Source organism: Eumetopias jubatus, unplaced genomic scaffold (genome assembly GCF_037043125.1).
Source record: "Eumetopias jubatus isolate StellerSeaLion01/CBP00866 unplaced genomic scaffold, mEumJub1_p1.0 scaffold_2, whole genome shotgun sequence".
Taxonomy (NCBI): domain Eukaryota; kingdom Metazoa; phylum Chordata; class Mammalia; order Carnivora; family Otariidae; genus Eumetopias; species Eumetopias jubatus.
This window is the reverse complement of record NW_028274808.1, coordinates 100,337,166-100,356,980: the sequence shown is the minus strand read 5'-3', so window position 1 is coordinate 100,356,980 and position 19,815 is coordinate 100,337,166.

Genomic DNA, 19,815 nt, shown 5'->3' with positions numbered 1-19,815 from the left:
TCAGATACATTTAATTATCACCTAGAAACTAAATTTAATTAATGAGGATTTTTCTCTAAATAATAGACCGATTCTTTACCTTTACAATCAGTGCAGTGAACCAAGACCAATAACATAGTATGTGATTAGATATTTGTTTTTGATTTGGGAAGATTTGCTTAAAGTAGAGCAGATTTCAGAATGACAAAACAAGTTTCCCTGGCAAGTTTGGTATCAAGCTTTTGTTTTGTTATACTCGATTATGTACTTTGGCTGCATAGACCAAACATATGTTCCAATCCAATTTAGTCTCTGTTCAGCATGATTCTCCTTATTTGTCCAAAAGTTTCAGAACTAGTTTTTTTTGCACTTACTCTGAGCATTCAGTCTTCATGTATTTCAGGGACAACAAGCACCCCAGGGATTTGGGTTTGAGTCACAACTTTTATAGTTAAGAAGCAAGCCACGCTATTTTAGGAGGTTTTAGTGGTGGCAAGTTGGACACCAGATGTTTCAAAGGATAAAGTATCCTGCTCTTATGGAACCATGTGCAATGTGATTTGTTTTCTGATGCAGATGATAGAAAAGTCACTAAAGTTTCTATATGCCATAGTTTAAGCAAAATGTTTCCTGTTCATTGTCTATGCTTCCAACAATCTCATGACTTCAATGTAAAAGTCTTTAGCATATTCTATGCTTCTTCTAGGAAAAAATACTTTAGAATCTCAGGTTATATACTTATTGAAATGGAAAAACAACCCAGTTTTTTCCCACTGTGATTCTCTTCCCTATGTGTCTCCTTTATTACTCACACAGAAAACTTCACTTCTGAGCTTTCTGGCCACCGCATATGTAGAGGTTTTTCCCCACACCGGTGAGCAATATTCTGTGACACCAGCTGGGTATCCTACAATTTAACACAACTCTAACACTATCTACCTGGAGATTAGTGTTAATCACCTTTGCTTCTGACCAACCAGCTCTAAATCAGAGATTCCAATGACCCCTCCTTGGGTTTGATTAATCTTCTAGAGTAGTTTAAAGAATTTAGGGAAAAACGTACTTACCTCTACCAGTTTATTAAAGGATATGACAACGGGTACAGATGAACAGTCAGATGAAGAGATGTATAAGGCAGGGTATGGAAGGGTCCCAAGTGCAGGAGCTTCTGTCCTTGTGGAGTCGGCATGGGGCATCTTCTTGGTGTGGATGTGTCCACCAAACTGGAAGCTCTCTGAGCCCTGTAGTTTTGGGATTTTACAGAGGCTTATTCTCTCAAGAGAATGGGGGTGGGGCTGAAGGTTCCAAGCTTCTAATCATGCCTAGTGTTTCTGGTGAGCCCCCCTCATCCAGGAAGAGATACTCTTATTACCCAGGAAATTACTTGGGGTTCAGGAGCCCTGTGTCAGGAACCAGGGTTAAAGACCAAATATTAGAACAAAAGGTGTTCCTTGTCACTTGTCACTTAGGAAGTTACAAGGTTTTTAGTAGCTCTGTGCCATGAATGGGGAACAGAGATGAACGTATATATTTTCTCTTAATCTCACACTTACTTCATACAGCACCATGGATTACAATCTTTGACATAGATAGTGAGCAACCTTAGGTCAAAAATAATTTTCACAAGAGAACACATGTTAAATTTATAAAATGATTTCAGAGAGTAATATAATTTTGACAATAAGCTCAATGTTTTTTTGCATGAATTCCTTCTGCATTTGTTAAATGGTTTTCTCAATACCCCTGTTGGTTATGTGAATCATACGATTCCCAATTATTTGATAAATGTGGAGTATGAAGTTTAATATATTTAGACTTGACAAAAGTTATCCAACAAGTGAGTCACAGTGAGAAATATCCAATACAAATATGCTATTCCCCTAAATTCAGATTAAGAAAAAAGAAATATGTATTTAATATTTTTCCCAATTATTTTAACAAAGAGTTGTAATAGCAGACTAATCACATATTAGAGTTAGACAGTTCCTGGAAATTATCTGGTCCAAGTCTTTAGTTTTCAGATGAAAGAGGAAGATCTCGAGAGTTGACCTGCTATGTGCCTATTCATCCACCCAGGGGCATCAGCCAGGCATATCCCAGAGAAACCTTGTGACAGCAAACATAAGAACTCATAACCACAACCACCATCATCATTGCTATGTTGGGTATTGCCATGTGCCACACACTGTCCTAGTATTTTATTTAATCCTTGCAATAATTTGTGGGTTACTTAACATTATCATCTCTGTTTATCAGGAAGAAAAAAGAGGGAGAGAATTAGAAGGGGAATTCACTTTTTAGCTAAGTGTTGAAAGAGCATTGACCCCACGTCTCCCTGACTTCAAAACCTGGTCCCTTTTCAACTGTTCTACCATTAAAAAATCGTGCCATGGTGAACCAGTTGCCAAATAGGGAAGGTTTACAGCAAGTCTGTGACAAGATCAATGTAGGATTATTGGTGGAATAATAAAATTAGCTGTGTGATTCTAGCAGGGAAGAGACTATTTCATATCTGGTGGAGTTCCTTTGAATGGAGGATGTAGATCTCATGTTTTATTAAGTGGACCTCTCTACTTTAATTATCCCAATACTTTTTGTCTTCAGTCTTTCTCCTTTTCCTTCCGGCCATCAATCCAGATATAGAAGGAAGATGGAAGAGATATGGAAGTGAATAAAAATAACAGTCCAGGAAGCTTTGTACTGATTTAAAAAAACTTGTTTTGCACTGATTTGCAATTAGTTATTGAGTAAATCACTCTATTCCTGACCTCATAAAGCTCACATTCATGTATGTGTGTATGTGTGTGTATGTGTGTGTGTAGGATGCACAAAAACAAGGAACTTCATTTGACTATAAATAACTTTCCACAGCAGTAGCTTCTCACATGAATGAACACATTTAGAGAATACTGACAATTTAGATGTGTTTTTTTTAATTCAATAAGTTCCTACTAAGTTCAGAAGCGGAGAGTTTGATCCCAGAAATTGATCAAAGGCCTTGTAGTACTAAAATGGCTGTTCTCAGAAAAGTGTTTTCAAAGATCTCTAAAGCTCTATAAACACTTCATTTTTGTACATGTTAGAACTGTCTGCTGAAGAATTCATCCTGTAGATGGCTTACTATCTCCAGGGTATACACTGGGTGAGAAAAGTGAAATAGGATGTGGTATGAGAATAAATGGTCAAACAAGGGAGAGGAAAAAACTCTCTAGTTTCCTTCCGCTTGGAAATAAATATGCAGGAAACTCTTACAATGGCAGCCTTAGCATTCTGTCCTTTCCTTTCCTTTCTTTTCCTTTCCTTTTTTTCCCTTTTTAAATCTATGGAGGTATTTAAAAAAACAAAAACAAACTGCATCTGGAAACATTTTGAGCTAAGACACTGTAAAAATGTGTTGGATGATATATTGGGAAAAGAGTTGGTTTAAAGTAACAGGAAAACTCAAAATGAGATAGTTTATGTCTCCATTGTATGTCTGGAGGAAAAAGTCCATGGCCATTAGCAAGGCTGTGCTCCACAAAGCCCTCAGGGATCTGGTCCCCTGGCCCAGCTTGGTGACCTCTCTTCTCAAGGTCACCAAGAAGGCTGCTTCAGCTCCAACCATCATGTTACTTTTCAGGTAGCAGGAAGAAGGAGAAGGAGGGAGATACCTCTATTCTCTCCCTTTAAGATATTTACCATAAGTTGCTCATACATGTATCACTTTTATTTATACCCCTCCAGCCAGAATTTGGACAAATAGCTACACCTAAATGAAAAGAGGCTGGGTGGGAAAAAGAGTATTCATTCCAGGTGGGCAAATACCGAACTAGCTCAGGAATTCTAGGACCATAGGAAGCAAAAAATAGTGAGGGACAGCTATAGCAGTTTCTGCCACAGATGACTCTACCTCTGTTCTCAGCCCCAAGTTCTGCATGTTGATAATTTTAAATCCAGAATGAGCATGGCTTCAGCGAAACCTATTCTTTCCAACTCGTTTCTGAGACGCACATCTCTTAATGCTCAGAGACACACGGTGGGCAGAGGCTGGTATTAGAAAAAGACGAATGCCGAGTGGATTTGTAGTTTGCTCTGGGTCCCACTAAAATTTCACAGAAACAGTAGCATCATCTTTGCATGACCCGTTGCCTTCATAAAGATGCCTTTAAAGTTGCAAAACAATTGAGGCTCCTTCAGGCACCTGGAATGCTGTTGCGCCATTGCCTGACTCACTTTAAACTGAGAAACAGTCGGGACCTGGGATGGCAACTGCTGCTGCCTGACCTCCAGAGGATTTTCCTTTCTGGAGTTTTAATAGGTGTCATCAGCCTAGTAGGGGAGACTCTTGGCAAACCCGAGTCTTTCTCCTTCCAGAAGCTCACTGATCCTGCCTCTGTGAAAGGGCCAAATTTGTCAGTGGGAAAAGAATTTTAAGAAGTATCATGAAGTAAACTGTTTTGCCATGGTCTGAATACTGACCCTCAGTAATAAAATCTTCTTACATTTTCAACCATGGCATTGAATCATCTCTTTAAATAATTAGCAAGTAGAGAGACAAGATGCAGGCATTCACTTAGCTCTTTGAAAAGGAAAACTTCATTAGACGTGGGTACGCTGGGAAAGAGTGACTCAAACTGAGGCACATTCCACTTTTCATAGTTGAAGGCCGAGCATACTTTGCAAAGATCTTATATATGAACGAAATAGCACTGCAGTTGCGTGTCTGTCCGGGTAGCTGATTAGGCGCTTCTCAAGTCAAATACTTATTACTACTAGAGAGTAATCCTTTTCTTCACTTAGTTGTTTTTCTCAGTCTCTTCCCTCACCCACTTTAAAAATGATCCCAATGTTCCACTCGCTGAGTGTGGGGAGACCCAGAGCAGCAGGAGGGAAAGAAGGACAGAAACCCAGTGAAGGCCGTTGGAAAGCTCTGCCAAGAAGCGTTCTGAAGAGGTTAATCATGCTCACATGGTAATGCTCTTACATTGCCTTTACGTTGAAAACATCCAGCTACCGTGTGGTGTTTAAATCATCTATCTAATAATGATTCAAATTGTAATTGCCTACCCTTATATATGGAAATATTTGGCTGGACCAAGTTCATTCTCAAATGTTGGTCAGTGTTCTGAGTTTTAAAAGGTGTTACTCATCATACCACGTGGAGCCTCTGTTCTTCATCCTGTCTGGCCATAGTTACATTGGTTTCCAAATTCAGAACTGTGACAACATGCTGGTAGAGTATCCAAAGTTGTTTTGGCCGTCTGACAGAGAAGAAAAGAAAATGTACTCGGTAAAGTATGTGAGAGTTTCTCCTCTGAAACTTCCTCCCACCAGAAAGAAACAAAATTATAAACAAAGGAACCAGAAAATAAATGCGTGTCTGGGAATCCAGGGATTAATTTCCTCATAATATACCTGTTTCAGCAAATACTTGCAGGGCAAAGTGTTTGCCTGTTCCTCAAATGTCATAGCTTTCTTTTGGTCTCTCTTGGTGGATCCAGTTTCTCAGCAGTCTGATGTATTCCTTGTTGTTTCTAGTATTTTCAGTGGACAAGAATCATCTGGTACATAATCCATGACTGGGTTGGAGGCTGAGCACAGCTGGCCACAGCTGTGCTAGAGTAGCCTGAGAACTGAACTGTTCATATAAGGTGGTTTAAGAAGGTATTTGCAAGTGGAGCAGAAAATGGGCTCTGTGCCAAGCTCAGCTGGTGACGGGGGTTAGCCTATCAAGGAATTCCACTGGTTATTGGTGGTCACGAAGATGGAGCTGAACAGAGAGTGGAGGATTCACTACCCCTAAGCCTGCTGCATGGCTGAGTTGCAGCCTCCCTCTGGTCAAGGAGATGTGCCTAATGTAGTGAAAGCCCATGTCTTTGTCTTTCTTGCCCTCTAAGGCTTTTCACCACAAATTCCTCTTTGGAGAAATTCTAGCAGTGACATTGTATTTTCCTTAATATCAGAGTGTGTATGTATGTATGTGTATATATATATATATATATATATATATAGAGAGAGAGAGAGAGAGAGAGAGAGAGAGAGACTCATAAAGCATGCCATGTCTTTTGTTTCGGGAGCACCAGTCCTTATAGTAGGCTAACTGATGCCAAATTGTCACTCTGGGGCAGCGATGGGCCAGGAATAGTTACGGTGAACAGGACGAAGAGTATGAATTGGGAGGAGGGGCCTGGTTTGCTTTGGTTTTAGACAGACTAAGGGAAGGGGTTTGAATACATAGAGTAAGGAAGTACTGGATGTCATAGGTTAGAATGCAAAATGGTGAAGTCTAGAGAACAGGTGGCAATAGCAAGACGTTTTCATTACTGAGATAGCAAAATAGGTAGGGTCCAGACTCTAGAAAACATGGTGGTGCCCTACAGAGGAGATACTGAGACAAGCTTTTGGCACAACAGAGGATGTTTTCACTTTTTCCTTTTATGTACTTCTGACTACATGTGGCTGCTCATTGCCAAGGGGAGACTCATGGGCTGTCCCCTCCTGACTCAGCAATGCTGGAGGTAGTCAACCTTCTGGGAAGAACTTACACACATCTATCTGAAGTTGATCATGGCTCTACGATCATCACTTATTTTGAAAATTCACTGCCAAATGAAGTTACTTTAGAACTTTACTTCCAATTTTCCCCCAATATAAGCAGAGAATAAGTTTAAATCATTTTCAAATTTCAAAGAAGTGGCAAAAGTAAACATTGTTACCTTACCCATTGCTTCTTTTGGGATTGGATAAGAAAGCTTCATAGTGAAAATGAAGGGTCAAAACGTTAGATGACTTTCTATTAAGTTTAATGTCTTCTGTGGTGTTGTAACATAGCATTTTCCTGAGACAGCTCAGGAAATCATGCAGAATTGGCATGTAAAATAAAATAGTAACAGGATATTATAGTTAAGGAAAAAGCCATGAAGATAAAGGCTGCCTAAGGCTGAAATTTCTTGATGGCATTAATGAGGACAATGCAGCTTCAGCTAAATCTCTTAAACCAAATTGGTAGATCTGGGCTATGTTGTATGTGTGTTGGTGGATGAGGTCCAGTCCCTTCTCTCTCACTCTCTTTCTCATCTTTTCCCTACTCCCACCTGTCTTTATCCAAAATTTTCAGAGTTGTTGACAAATGAATGTAATAAATATGAGAGGAAGCTTACCCTGTGGTTCTGGGGGGCCCAAGGAAAGGATTAGCAATCCAGGCCTGACTTTTGGCACCTACTCTGGCCAGGTGAAAGCCAACAAGGGTAGGGGCGAAGGCCACCTCTCCCCTCTCCCTGTCTGTCAGTAGGGTCCAGGGCCTGAGGTAGCTTAGGCCAAGACTTTCCTCTCAGTATGCTTCATGTACCAGCATACAGTTAAATTATATGGACTGAGCATGCTGTTCATTGGGCAACAACATTTTTATTGCTTCACCATAGTTAACCCTCTGTCTCCACCCAAAGAACCATTTAACTTTTCTTTTTGCCTCAAAAAGTTATGAGTTTCATTTATTTTTAGAAAATGAGTACTCATTGAGTGCTTTTGTGTGCACAGTCCCAAACTCTGAATTGTGGCAGTGGGAAGAACTTAAAAGACATGATCCTTGCCCAGTGAATGTCCTTATACACATGGTAACCTCAAGGTATGTATAGCAGTTTAAGAGCTGTGCAAGAAGTAATTACAGTAGAGCTAGAGTTGGGAAATCAGAAAGATAAGTTTTCATGAAAACGAAATGTTATACAGACCAAGTTTTCATGGACTCTGGTGCCTGGCTTTTTTTAAAATGCACCTTTCCTGATATTATTGCCAGCCTTAAGGACATAGGCCTGGGTTGATGTATGCTCTTGTGGTGTCTATGTATATTTCTTTACCACAGTTACCATTATTTTTACCACAGTTGTTTTCTCTTAATTTCACTAGGACACCAAAACTAGTGGGAAAAGGCCAATGAGGAAATTCTTGGGGAAAAAACCCCACATATAATATTTTCATTTCTAATGAGAAAACCCAAAGGGAAAAAAGGTACTCAATACATAGAGGATGCTGGCAAAATATTTTACTAGGATGTGGTTTTGATCAGGTTACTATTTCTGCTGGGATAGAATGTGTTTTGTTTTACTTTTTAAATCATTTTTTGATCTCCCTTACACATTCTCCATTATGGGCCCTTTCCTACTCATTGAAAACTTATGCAGAAATACATAGTACACGCTATTCTATATTCACATTAGGCTAGCTTAGAGAATTTTAGGGAGAACACATGCAGGTCTTCCACTAGACTTAGCTGTTGAAGTCACAGGAAGTATTTTTCCTTGTCCCTAAATGTGGGTCTGGAGGCTAGAACCCTGACTGTTGGCATATCACCAGCTTTCATGGCTTACATTGTCCTTAGAAATGAAAAAAAAATGCATTTTCTTAGGCAGATAAATCAAACATGAGACTTGGTTTTATTCCATATTTGGGAAGCACTTGACAGTTTTTTCATTCTAGGTGACGTGGCTGGCTTATATGCATTACCAGTATGTTCATTTTACACCTCTCATCCTCACTTTTCTATCTCCCAAAATATAAGATGAACATGACAAAATTATCTGACAGTTGCTATGGATAACAAGATTCTCTCTATCTTTGCAATAGAAAGGTCCATCAAAGTATTATGTCTGGGTATTTTTGTCATTTGGAGCAATTATGTTGAATGTCCTTTAGCTTTGGTTTTGGCTTTGTAACAGAATGCATAGCCAGGGTGTCTGTCAATACAGTGCCTATGTGGAGTCCAGATCTCATTCTGCCATAATGACTATAACATGGTGTGAATGTTGAAACCAGAAAGTTCATTTTTGAAGTCTGAAAGCAGCTGAGAACAGATGAGGGTGACAGAGCAAAGCTTACTTCCAGCCTTGGCTATTCCTACTGCCAGGACATTCTTCTCCCATTACTTCATATGGACTAGATAGGAACAAAGGTGCTCTGCAGATATCCCCATGATTCCTGCTCATAAAAAGAGAAGGAAATCAGCTTACACACTTAGTGCAACCATGTATCACGTGTTAAAAACTTTCTGGTGATGTTCAGCTCTCTAAATTACAGCAGCTTCTCAGACGTTACTGTGTTTGCAAATCCTTGGAGATTTAGCGGGCCTAAGATGGAGCCCAGAGAATCTGCGCATTTAACAAGCTCCCAGGAGACGTTGATGTTGCTGGTCTGTGGACCACACTTGGGTAACATGAAACTAGAGCATGATGCTCAAGTGGCCTAGATGTCAAGTCTACTAACAGTATCACCAGATTTATCTCTGATCTATGGAATCAGCTGCATTCAGAACCTTAGTTTACCTCCTTTTAAATATTTGTTGTTGGTCAAGAGAAGGATCTTGATATAGGAGGTGTCAATAGAAGAGTGACAGGATAAGGGCTGGGGGTATATGGAATGGTCTCATACTGGGATGAGCCTTCATACTCCCATAATTCTGTAAGCCCTACTGGTTAGAGAGCCATTTGTATTAACAAATAGTCCCTTCAAAATGTTAGATCTTAGTTTAAATCAGTTTCACTAGCCGGTCTTCTCCTAACTGGAAACTGTTGATGGGAGAGGTGGGTTATTGAGGAAAGCCTTGGGTAAGAATAAGAGTTCTGGGACTTCTATAGGAAAAACAATCCTGCATGTTTCCTTTACTCTCCCACAACTACCACATTTCACTTCTAGTTACCAAATGTGTGGGAGTTTCCCCCACACCAGCAATTCTCTCATACCAGCTGAGTGTCCTACAGTTCAACTCAATTCTGACACCATCTACTCAGACAGTGTCGGATCCCACAGGTTAAGGGCTTGGTCCCGTAAGATTGACCTCCCCCACCTTCATGTGCCAATCACAAGTTCCAAGTTATCACCTGTACTTCTGATTGACCAGCTGTAGGTCAAGGTCCCCTGATTTTTTCCCTCTTTGCATTCGATAACTTATTAGAATGGCTCACAGAACTCAGGGAAATATTTACATTTACTGGTTTATTATAAAAGGGTATGACAAAGGGTGCAGATGAACATCCAGATGGAAGAGATTCATAGGGCAAGGTATGGGAGGAAGGGTGAGGAGCTTCTGTGCCCTCACCAGGCATGACACCATCCCACTCTTCCATGTGTTCAGCAACTTAGGGGATTTTTATAAGGCTTCATCACACAGGCATGATCAACCCATAAATTAATCTCTAGTCCCTTACCCTTTCCTGGAGGATGGGAAGTGGCTCTAAGTTCTAGGCTTCTAATAATCATGGCTTGGTGTTTCTGATGACCAGCCCGTCTTGAAGATATCCAGCAACCCAACAAGAGTCACCACATTAGAACAAAAGACACTCCCATCACCCAGAAAATTTCAAAAGATTTAGGAGCCCTGGGTCAGGCACCAGGGCCAAAGACAAATAGTCTAACAAAAAATGCTCCCAGTGTTCTTATCACTTAGGAAATTATAAAAATTTTAGGAGCTCTATGCCAGCAACCAGGGAAAGAATCTAATATAACTAATGTTATATAACATGTATTACATGTTATATCTAATAGAACATGTATTACATATTATATATATATGAAATACATATATTTTACATATATGTTTATATCTATATACACACACACACACACACACAAACAGTTTTTTTCCTATTATTTCACAAAACTGGCTTGGAATGAGGAAAGATTATCTGGGGGAATGTGGCATTTCAGAGAATAGTTGATCTGCAAGGGGCAATGAACAGTCCAGGAGAGAATAGGAATATGTGCTGATTGGCCTGATGGGGATTGGAGAATCCAGGAGGCCCAGTTGGGATGGTTAGTCCTAGCACAAGTGGATGACATCACTAAAGATCAGCATAAAATGCACATTCCATTGATCATGAACCAGCTGTATCATCTTCCTTTATAAGAAAGAGCATAATTAAAAAAAGAAAAACAACTCTGATGAAAACATTCTCCCCCTTTCTTTTCAGGTGGATTCCTCCTGGTTTGGCAACCAAGAAAATATTTATTTCAGTGTTTATACCTGCTGGAAATTCCAGAAATCTCAGTGTCCAGACCAGTTTTCTTTACAAATCTGGGATGCAGCACCCTCTTTTGAAAAAGAGAGATCAATTCTCAGACTTTGTACATTTATGCTAGCTGTATTTTATTGGTACCAGGGTGTTTTGAATTCTTGAAAAGGATGTAGTTCCTAGAAACTTTTAGAAGAAAAATATTAAAAAAATATTTTGACACTTACATGGCTGGAATTTTCTGCCTCAGTGGATCTGGGGCAAGTAATGGGCATTGAATTTTTCCTACTGGACCATAATCTTCCACTTCAATTAAGTTGATTTTTTTAAATAGTAAATTGTGAGAATGAGAAACTTGGAAGGGACAGTGATAAAATGATAGGTGTTATATGCTTATTTATTTTAATTTATTGTATTTAATCATTATAATTACATTAGTGCCCAACTTTCTTAGGATTAAAGGCTAGATAATCTAACAAAATAAGAATTAGGAAATCAAGACCCTGATTACTATTGAATTTCTACCATTTAATTACATCAGATATATCACAAACTATCTAATATTTGGCGAACATAGTCCATGATCCCTAGTATTAAAGATAAACTATATACCTAATTACAATCTTAACTAATTTATGATGTTCCAAATAATCTTTTCCCTGTAAAATGATTATAACAATGGCCACTCGTTATAGCCTATATGTATATAGCGCTTTATATTTATAAGGTATCTTCTATATATTTTTTCATCAGTCTAGTCAGTTCTTTAAGTAATTCTAATTTCCTGATACAAATTTTTCCTGAGATATCATGGAGTATTTTTTTTTAAGATTTTATTTATTGGAGAGAGAGAGAGTGTGAGCACAAGCAGGGGGTGGGGGGAGGGTGAGGGCAGAGGGAGAGCGGAGAGGGAGAAGCAGACTCCTCCCTGAGCAGGGAACCTGATGACAATGTGGGGCTCGATACCCAGATCTCTGAGATCATGACCTTAGCCGAAGGCGGACACTTAACGAATGAGCCACCCAGGCGTCCCTATTATGGAATATCTTGACTGTGAATCAAAACTTCTTTATTTGTGGGGTGGAGAGGAAAGTGAAGATAGCATTGTCTTTCCTTTCTCCCAAATTACAGCTGTGAAGAGTGAGACAGAGGTGTCTGTATGGGGCTAAAGATTCTCATCAACAGCACTGGCCATACAAACCAGGTGTTCGGGTTTCCTTCAACATTTTTCCCATTTCTATTTTGCTTATAGACTTAAATATTTCCCCTTCATATTATACTTTGTTCTTTCATTCTTTCTTTTAAATTCGTTCAAGTCATGTTGGTTTAGATCTTCTGATAGTTGACCTGTTTTTTTTTTTTTTAAGATTTTATCTATTTGACAGAGAGAGACACAGTGAGAGAGGGAACACAAGTAGGGGGAAGTTGGAGGGGGAGGAGAAGCACGCTTCCCGCTGAGCAGGGAGCCTGATGTGGGGCTTGATCCCAGGACTCCAAGACCATGACCTGAGCTGAAGGCAGACGCTTAATGACTGAGCCACCCAGGTGCCCCAGTTGACTTATTCTTAACACTGACTTTGGCCAGCATTTAAAAACTCTTCTAATACCAAAGACAAATGCAGTTACAACTTAGATGATTAATGGTAACATGTTTGACATAAGTAGGCCTGGTAGATATCTGTTATTGAGAATTTAATAAAATTTTCTGTAATCGTAGTGACAAAGCAGTTTCTTAGGGCCATCTGCTTATTTATTAAAATGATTTTTAGAGATATACTGAACCAGATGGTTTTCAAGTAGGATCTGACCTGTATTGGCCTATTTTTTTCAACTCTAAGGTATATTTTATATTACCTATATACCTCATCACCCTATCATCTTAGGCTAGGATCCCCCAGAGTAAAGGTATTTCCTTTACTAAATCACTCTGCCTACTTTTCTACTTGTTACAAGAAAATATCACCATTTTTATTAGAATATTAAATGAGTAATCACTTTACACCTGCCTGCATTGATGGTGTTTAGGTATGGGCAGGAATCAAAGAAAAGAAATTCTCTCGTGTTCACAGTGATTGTCATTCATGATATTTTATTTTCTTAAACATTTATTTTCTCCAAAACAAAACAAGATGGATACTGTTATGGTGACATGAAGATGAAAATAACAACATGTATATTCCCCACTCTGGGCAGTTGAAGGTCTCTGGAGAAGCACAAAGGCAAGGAAGCCAACTCAAGATGCAGTGTGTGTCCTGATTTCTTCTTTAATAGGACAACTTGAACAGGACACTGGATTAGTGTGTGCCATCATTCCTGGTCCATGGTTTCTTTAATGTCAACCACTTACTAGAATAGATGAGGCAATTTGGATAGGCAGCTACATGATTTATTGCCATACTGACCTGATCAAGGGCTGTAGGGAAAGCAAGAGTTCTGAGGTGTCCCAGAAGTTCTCAGACATGAGTGGATTTTGATGGTTAAATTTACATATTTATCCAGAACCATAAAACACTTCTTCCTTTGTTCCTACTCAAGATTCCACCCAAATTCCCGCTCATTACCTTCATTGGGGCTATCTTAGGACACAGCCTCTCCAGGAACTTCAGGAGGATCACATTGCAGGGTCTTTTCATTATCAGGTAATTAAAAATGGGATGCCAGGTGGTCCTTCCCATTGCACCTCTGATGAAATTTGTGTTCAGTTCAACTGTGCACTTCTCACTGTACTTGTACCTTTGCTTCTGGTTTGTGACAGAGACCCATCTCTCTTAGAATATTTTTTATTTTTATTTTCTTGTTCTAAAGCACTCTGACATCTACTTTTTATTATACTTTGTTCTTCAGCAGTGTCACTTAACAATAAATCTGAAAAATTAATGTATGCTTTATATATTTAACTTCAGTGTCTTTTTTACCCCTTTATATATATATTAATAGAAAAGATAAGTGAACTAAAAATTGAGACAGAAATAACAATAGGACATAGAGAATTTTTAAGATGAGGAGGATTTTATTTATTTATTTATTTTTAAAGAGTGTTTATTTGAGAGAGAGAGAGCAAGAGCACACGAGCAGGGGAGGAGCACAGAGAGAGGGAGAAGCAGACTCCCTGCTGAGCAGGGAGCCCAACGAGGGGCTCAATCAGGGGCTCCATCCCAGGACTCTGAGATCATGACCTGAGCCAAACGCAGATGCTTAATTGACTGAGCCACCCAGGTCCCCCAGATGAGAAGGATTTTATAGAAAAAAAAGTTGAGTGAGAATACTAGGATGAAGGTGGGGAGAAGAATTTGTGATCAGCCAATAAATGTATGTGTGCATGTCTGTGTGTTTCTGTGTTTGGCAGTGGTTGAGGGCCACTGGACATACAGAAAAATGGTAGAGCATCTCTTGGACCCTTGGTTAGCTTGCTTAAGGGAGTTTCCTTTTATTGTCATCTTCAGATGGATAACTTTATCCTAATGCTTTTTCTATAGCAAAACAATAGGAAGGACTTGAATAAAAAAAAGTAAAAAAGATCCCAAAGGAAAGTCTACATGTTTACTAAAACAGTTGGAGGGACATTGTTTGATGGTAATGCAGAGCTAAGGCTCAGAAAATACATTCTTTAGAAAATAGTTTCTCTTCTGATCTATACCATGCCCAGAGCAGCACAAAAACAAGGTGGTAATGTACATATCTAGTGAAAGTTCCTTTAAAAAACAGACCAAGGATACTGATGAAAGAATAGATGTGTAAATCAAGAACAGAGGGTCTGGTAGTAGACCCACATGTAAATGATCAGTTGATTTTTTGACAAATGTGTAAAAACAGTTCAATGTAGAACAAGTGGATAGAGTAGGTAAAGAAATATGTATATGTATATCTGCATGTGCTGGAACAATTGCACATTCATATATAAAAATGAATCGATCCATATTTTCTACCATATATAAAAAATTAAATAAAAATGGATTATAGAACTTAAAGTGAAATCGAAAACTACACAAATTTTAAAGAACATAGAAGAAAATCTTTGTGACCTTGGGTTACACAAAGATTTCTTTTTTTAAAATTGTTTTTAAATGAATTTATTTTTTTATTATGTTATGGTAATCACCATACATTACATCATTAGTTTTTGATGTAGTGTTCCATGATTCATTGTTTGTGTATAACACCCAGTGCTCCATACAATATGTGCCCTCTTTAATACCCATCACCAGGCTAACCCATTCCCCTACCTCTAGAACCCTCAGTTTGTTTCTCAGAGTCCATAGTTTCTCATGGTTCGTCTCCCCCTCTGATTTCCCCCCCTTCATTTTTCTCTTACTACTATCTTCTTCTTCTTCTTTTTTTTTTCTTGTTGACATATAATGTATTATTTGTTTCAGAGGTACAGGTCTGTGATTCATCAGTCTTACACAATTCACAGTGCTCACCATAGCACATACCCTCCCCAATGACTATCACCCAGCCACCCCATCCCTCCCAAACCCCACCTCTCCAGCAACCCTCAGTTTGTTCCCTGAGATTAAGAATTCCTCATATCAGTGAGGTCATATGATACATGTCTTTCTCTGATTCACTTATTTCACTTAGTATAATACCCTCCAGTTCCATCCATGTCGTTGCAAATGGCAAGATTTCGTTTTTTTTTTTTTTTGATGGCTGCATAATATTCCATTGTATATATATACCACTTCTTTATCCATTCATCTGTTGATGGATATCTTGGCTATTAGCATAGTTTGGCTATTGTGGACATTGCTGCTATAAACTTCGGGTGCATGTACCCCTTCGGATTCCTATATTTGTATCTTTGGGGTAATACCCAGTAGTGCAATTGCTGGGTTGGAGGGTAGCTCTATTTTCAAATTTTTGAGGAACCTCCATACTGTTTTCCAGAGTGGCTGCACCAGCTTGCATTCCCACCAACAGTGTAGGAGGGTTCCCCTTTCTCCGCATCCCCGCCAACATCTGTCGTTTCCTGACTTGTTAATTTTAGCCATTCTGACTGGTGTGAGGTGGTATCTCATTGAGGTTTTGATATGTATTTACCTGATACTGAGCAATGTTGAGCACTTTTTCATGTGTCTGTTGGCCATTTGGATGTCTTCTTTGGAAAAATGTCTGTTGATGTCTTCTGCCCATTTTTTGATTGGACCATTTGTTCTTTGGGTGTTGAGTTTAATAAGTTCTTTATAGATTTTGGATACAATTCCCTTATCTGAAATGTCATTTGTAAATAGCTTCTCCCATTCTGTCGGTTATCTTTTGGTTTTGTTGACTGTTTCCTTTGCTGTGCAAAAGCTTTTTATCTTGATGAAGTCCCAATAGTTCATTTTTGCCCTTGCTTCCCTTGCCTTTGGCAATGTTTTTAGGAAGAAGTTGCTGTGGCTGAGGTCAAAGAGATTGCTGCCTGTGTCCTCCTCTAGGATTTTGATGGATTCCTGTCTCACATGTAGGTCTTTCATCCATTTTGAGTCTATTTTTGTGTGTGGTATAAGGAAATGGTCCAGTTTTATTCTTCTGCATAGTTTTGTGCCAGTACCATACTGTCTTGTTGATGACTACTTTGTAATAGAGCTTGAAGTCTGGAATTGTGATACCACCGGCTTTGCTTTTCTCTTTCAACATTCCTCTGGCTATTCGGGGTCTTTTCTGGTTCCATACAAATTTTAGGATTCTTTGTTCCATTTCTTTGAAAAAAGTAGATGGTATTTTGATAGGTATTGCATTAAATGTGTATGTTGCTCTAGGGAGCATTGACATCTTCACAATATTTGTTCTTCCAATCCATGAGCATAGAATGTTTTTCCATTTCTTTCTGTCTTCCTCAATTTCTTTCATGAGTATTTTAGAGTTTTCTGAGTACAGATTCTTTGCCTCTTTGGTTAGATTTATTCCTAGGTATCTTATGGTTTTGGGTGCAATTGTAAATGGGACCGACACTTTAATTTCTTTTTCTTCTGTCTTGTTCTTGGTAGAAATGCAACTGATTTCTGTGCATTGCTTTTATATCCTGCCACTTTACTGAATTCCTGTATGAGTTCTAGCAGTTTTGGGGTGGAGTCTTTTGGGTTTTCCCCATAAAGTATCATATCAATTGCAAAGAGTGAGAACTTGACTTCTTTGCCAATTCAGATGCCTTTTATTTCTTTTTGTTGTCCGATTGCTGTGGCTGGGACTTCTAGTACTATGCTGAATAGGAGTGGTGAGAGTGGACATCCCTGCCATGTTCCTGACCTTAGGGGGAAAGCTCTCAGTTTTTCCCCATTGAGAATGATATTTGCTGTGGGTTTTTCATAGATGGCTTTTACGATATTGAGGTATGTACCCTGTATCCCTACACTCTGAAGAGTTTTAACCAAGAAAGATGCTGTACTTTGTCAAATGCTTTTTCTGCATCTATTGAGAGGGTCATATGGTTCTTGTTCTTTCTTTTATTAATGTATTGTATAACATTGATTTGCAGATGTTGAACCCACCTTGCAGCCCAGGGATAAATCCCACTTGGTTGTGGTGAATAATCCTTTTAATGTACTGTTGGATCATATTGGCTAGTATTCTGGTGAGAATTTTTGCATCCATGTTCATCAAGGATTTTGGTCTGTAATTCTCCTTTTTGTTGGGGTCTTTGTCTGGTTTGGGGGTCAAGGTAATGCTGGCCTCATAAAATGAGTTTGGAAGGTTTCCTTCCATTTCTATTTTTTGGAACAGTTTCAGAAGAATAGGTATTAATTCTTCTTTAAATGTTTGGTAGAATTCCCCTGGGAAGCCATCTGGCCCTGGGCTCTTGTTTGTTGGGAAGGTTTTGATTACTGCTTTAATTTCCTTAGTGGTTATGGGTCTGTTCAGGTTTTCTATTTCTTCCTGGTACAGTTTTGGTAGTTTATACATGGCTAGGAATGCATCCATTGCTTCCAGATTATCTAATTTGCTGGCATATAGTTGCCCATAATATGTTCTTATAATTGTTTGTATTTGCTGTTGGTTGTGATCTCTCCTCTTTCATTCATGATTTTATTTATTTGGCTCACTTCTCTTTTCTTTTTGATAAGTCTGGCCAGGGGTTTATCAGTCTTGTTAATTCTTTTAAAGGACCAGCTCCTAGTTTGTTGACCTGTTCTACTGTTCTTTTGGTTTCTTTTCATTGATTTCTGCTCTGATCTTTACTATTTCTCTTCTGCTGGGTTTAGGCTTTATTTGCTGTTCTTTCTCCAGATCCTTTAGTTGTAGGGTTAGGTTGTGTATTTGAGACCTTTCTTGTTTCTTGAGGAAGACTTGTATTGCTATATACTTTCCTCTTAGGACTGCCTTTGCTGCATCCCAAAGATTTTGAACAGTTGTGTTTTCATTTGCATTTGTTTCCACGAATATTTTAGCTTCTTTACTTTCCTGGCTGACCATTCATTCTTTAGTAGGATGCTCTTAGCCTCCTTGTATTTGAGTTCTTTTTGACTTTCCTTTTGTGCTTGAGTTCTAGTTTCAAAGCATTGTGGTCTGAAAACATGCAGGGAATGATCCCAGTCTTTTGGTGCCAGTTGAGACCTGATTTGTGACCTAGGATGTGATCTATTCTGGAGAATGTCCCATGGGCACTAGAAAAGAATGTGTATTCTGTTGCTTTGGGATGGAATGTTCTGAATATATCTGTGAAGTCCATCTGGTCCAGTGTGTCATTTAAAGTCTTTATTTCCTTGTTGATCTTTTGCTTAGATGATCTGCCCATTTCAGTGAAGGGGGTGTTAAAGTCCCCCACTATTATTGTATTGTTGTCAATGTGTTTCTTTGCTTTTATTATTAATTGCCTTATATAATTCGCTGCTCCCATATTGGGGCATAGATATTTACAATTGTTAGATCTTCTTGTTGGATACACCCTTTAAGTAGGATATAGTGTCCTTCCTCACCTTTTATTACAGTCTTTGGTTTAAAATCTAATTTGTCTGATATAAGGATTGCCACCCAGCTTTCTTTTGGTATCCATTAGCATGGTAAATGATTTTCCATCCCCTCACTTCTAATCTGGAGGTGTCTTTGGGTCTAAAATGAGTCTCTTGCAGGCAGCACATCGATGGATCTTGTGTTTTTTTTTTTATCCAATCTGATAGCCTGTGTCTTTTGATTGGGGCATTTAGCCCATTTATATTCAGGGTAATTATTGAAAGATATGAATTTAGTGCCACTGTATTGCCTGTAAGGTGACTGTTACTGTATATGATCTCTGTTCCTTTCTGGTCTATGTTATTTTTAGTCTCTCTCTTTGCTTAGAGGACCCCTTTCAATATTTCTTGTAGGGCTGGTTTCATGTTTACAAATTCTTTTAGTTTTTGTTTGTTCTGGAAGCTTTTTATCTCTCCTATTTTCAATGACAGCCTAGCTGGATATAGTATTCTTGGCTGCATATTTTTCTCATTTAATGCTCTGAATATATCATGCCAGTCCTTTCTGGCCTTCCAGGTCTCTGTGGATAGGTCTGTTGCCAATCTAATGTTTCTACCATTGTAGGTTACATACCTCTTGTCCTGAGCTGCTTTCAGGATTTTCTCTTTGTCTCTGAGACTTGTAAGTTTTGCTATTAGATTTTGGTGTGTTGACCTATTTTTATTGATTTTGAGGGTGGTTCTCTGTGCCTCCTGGATTTTGATGCCTGTTTCCTTCCCCAAATTAGGGAAGTTCTCTTCTATAATTTGCTCCAATATACCTTCTGCCCCTCTCTTTTTCCTTCTTCTGGGATCCCAATTATTCTAATATTATTTCATCTTATGATATCACTTATCTCTCGAATGTGATCCAGTAGTGGTTTATCTCTCTTTTTCTCAACTTCTTTATTCTCCATCATTTGGTCTTCTATATCACTAATTCTCTCTTC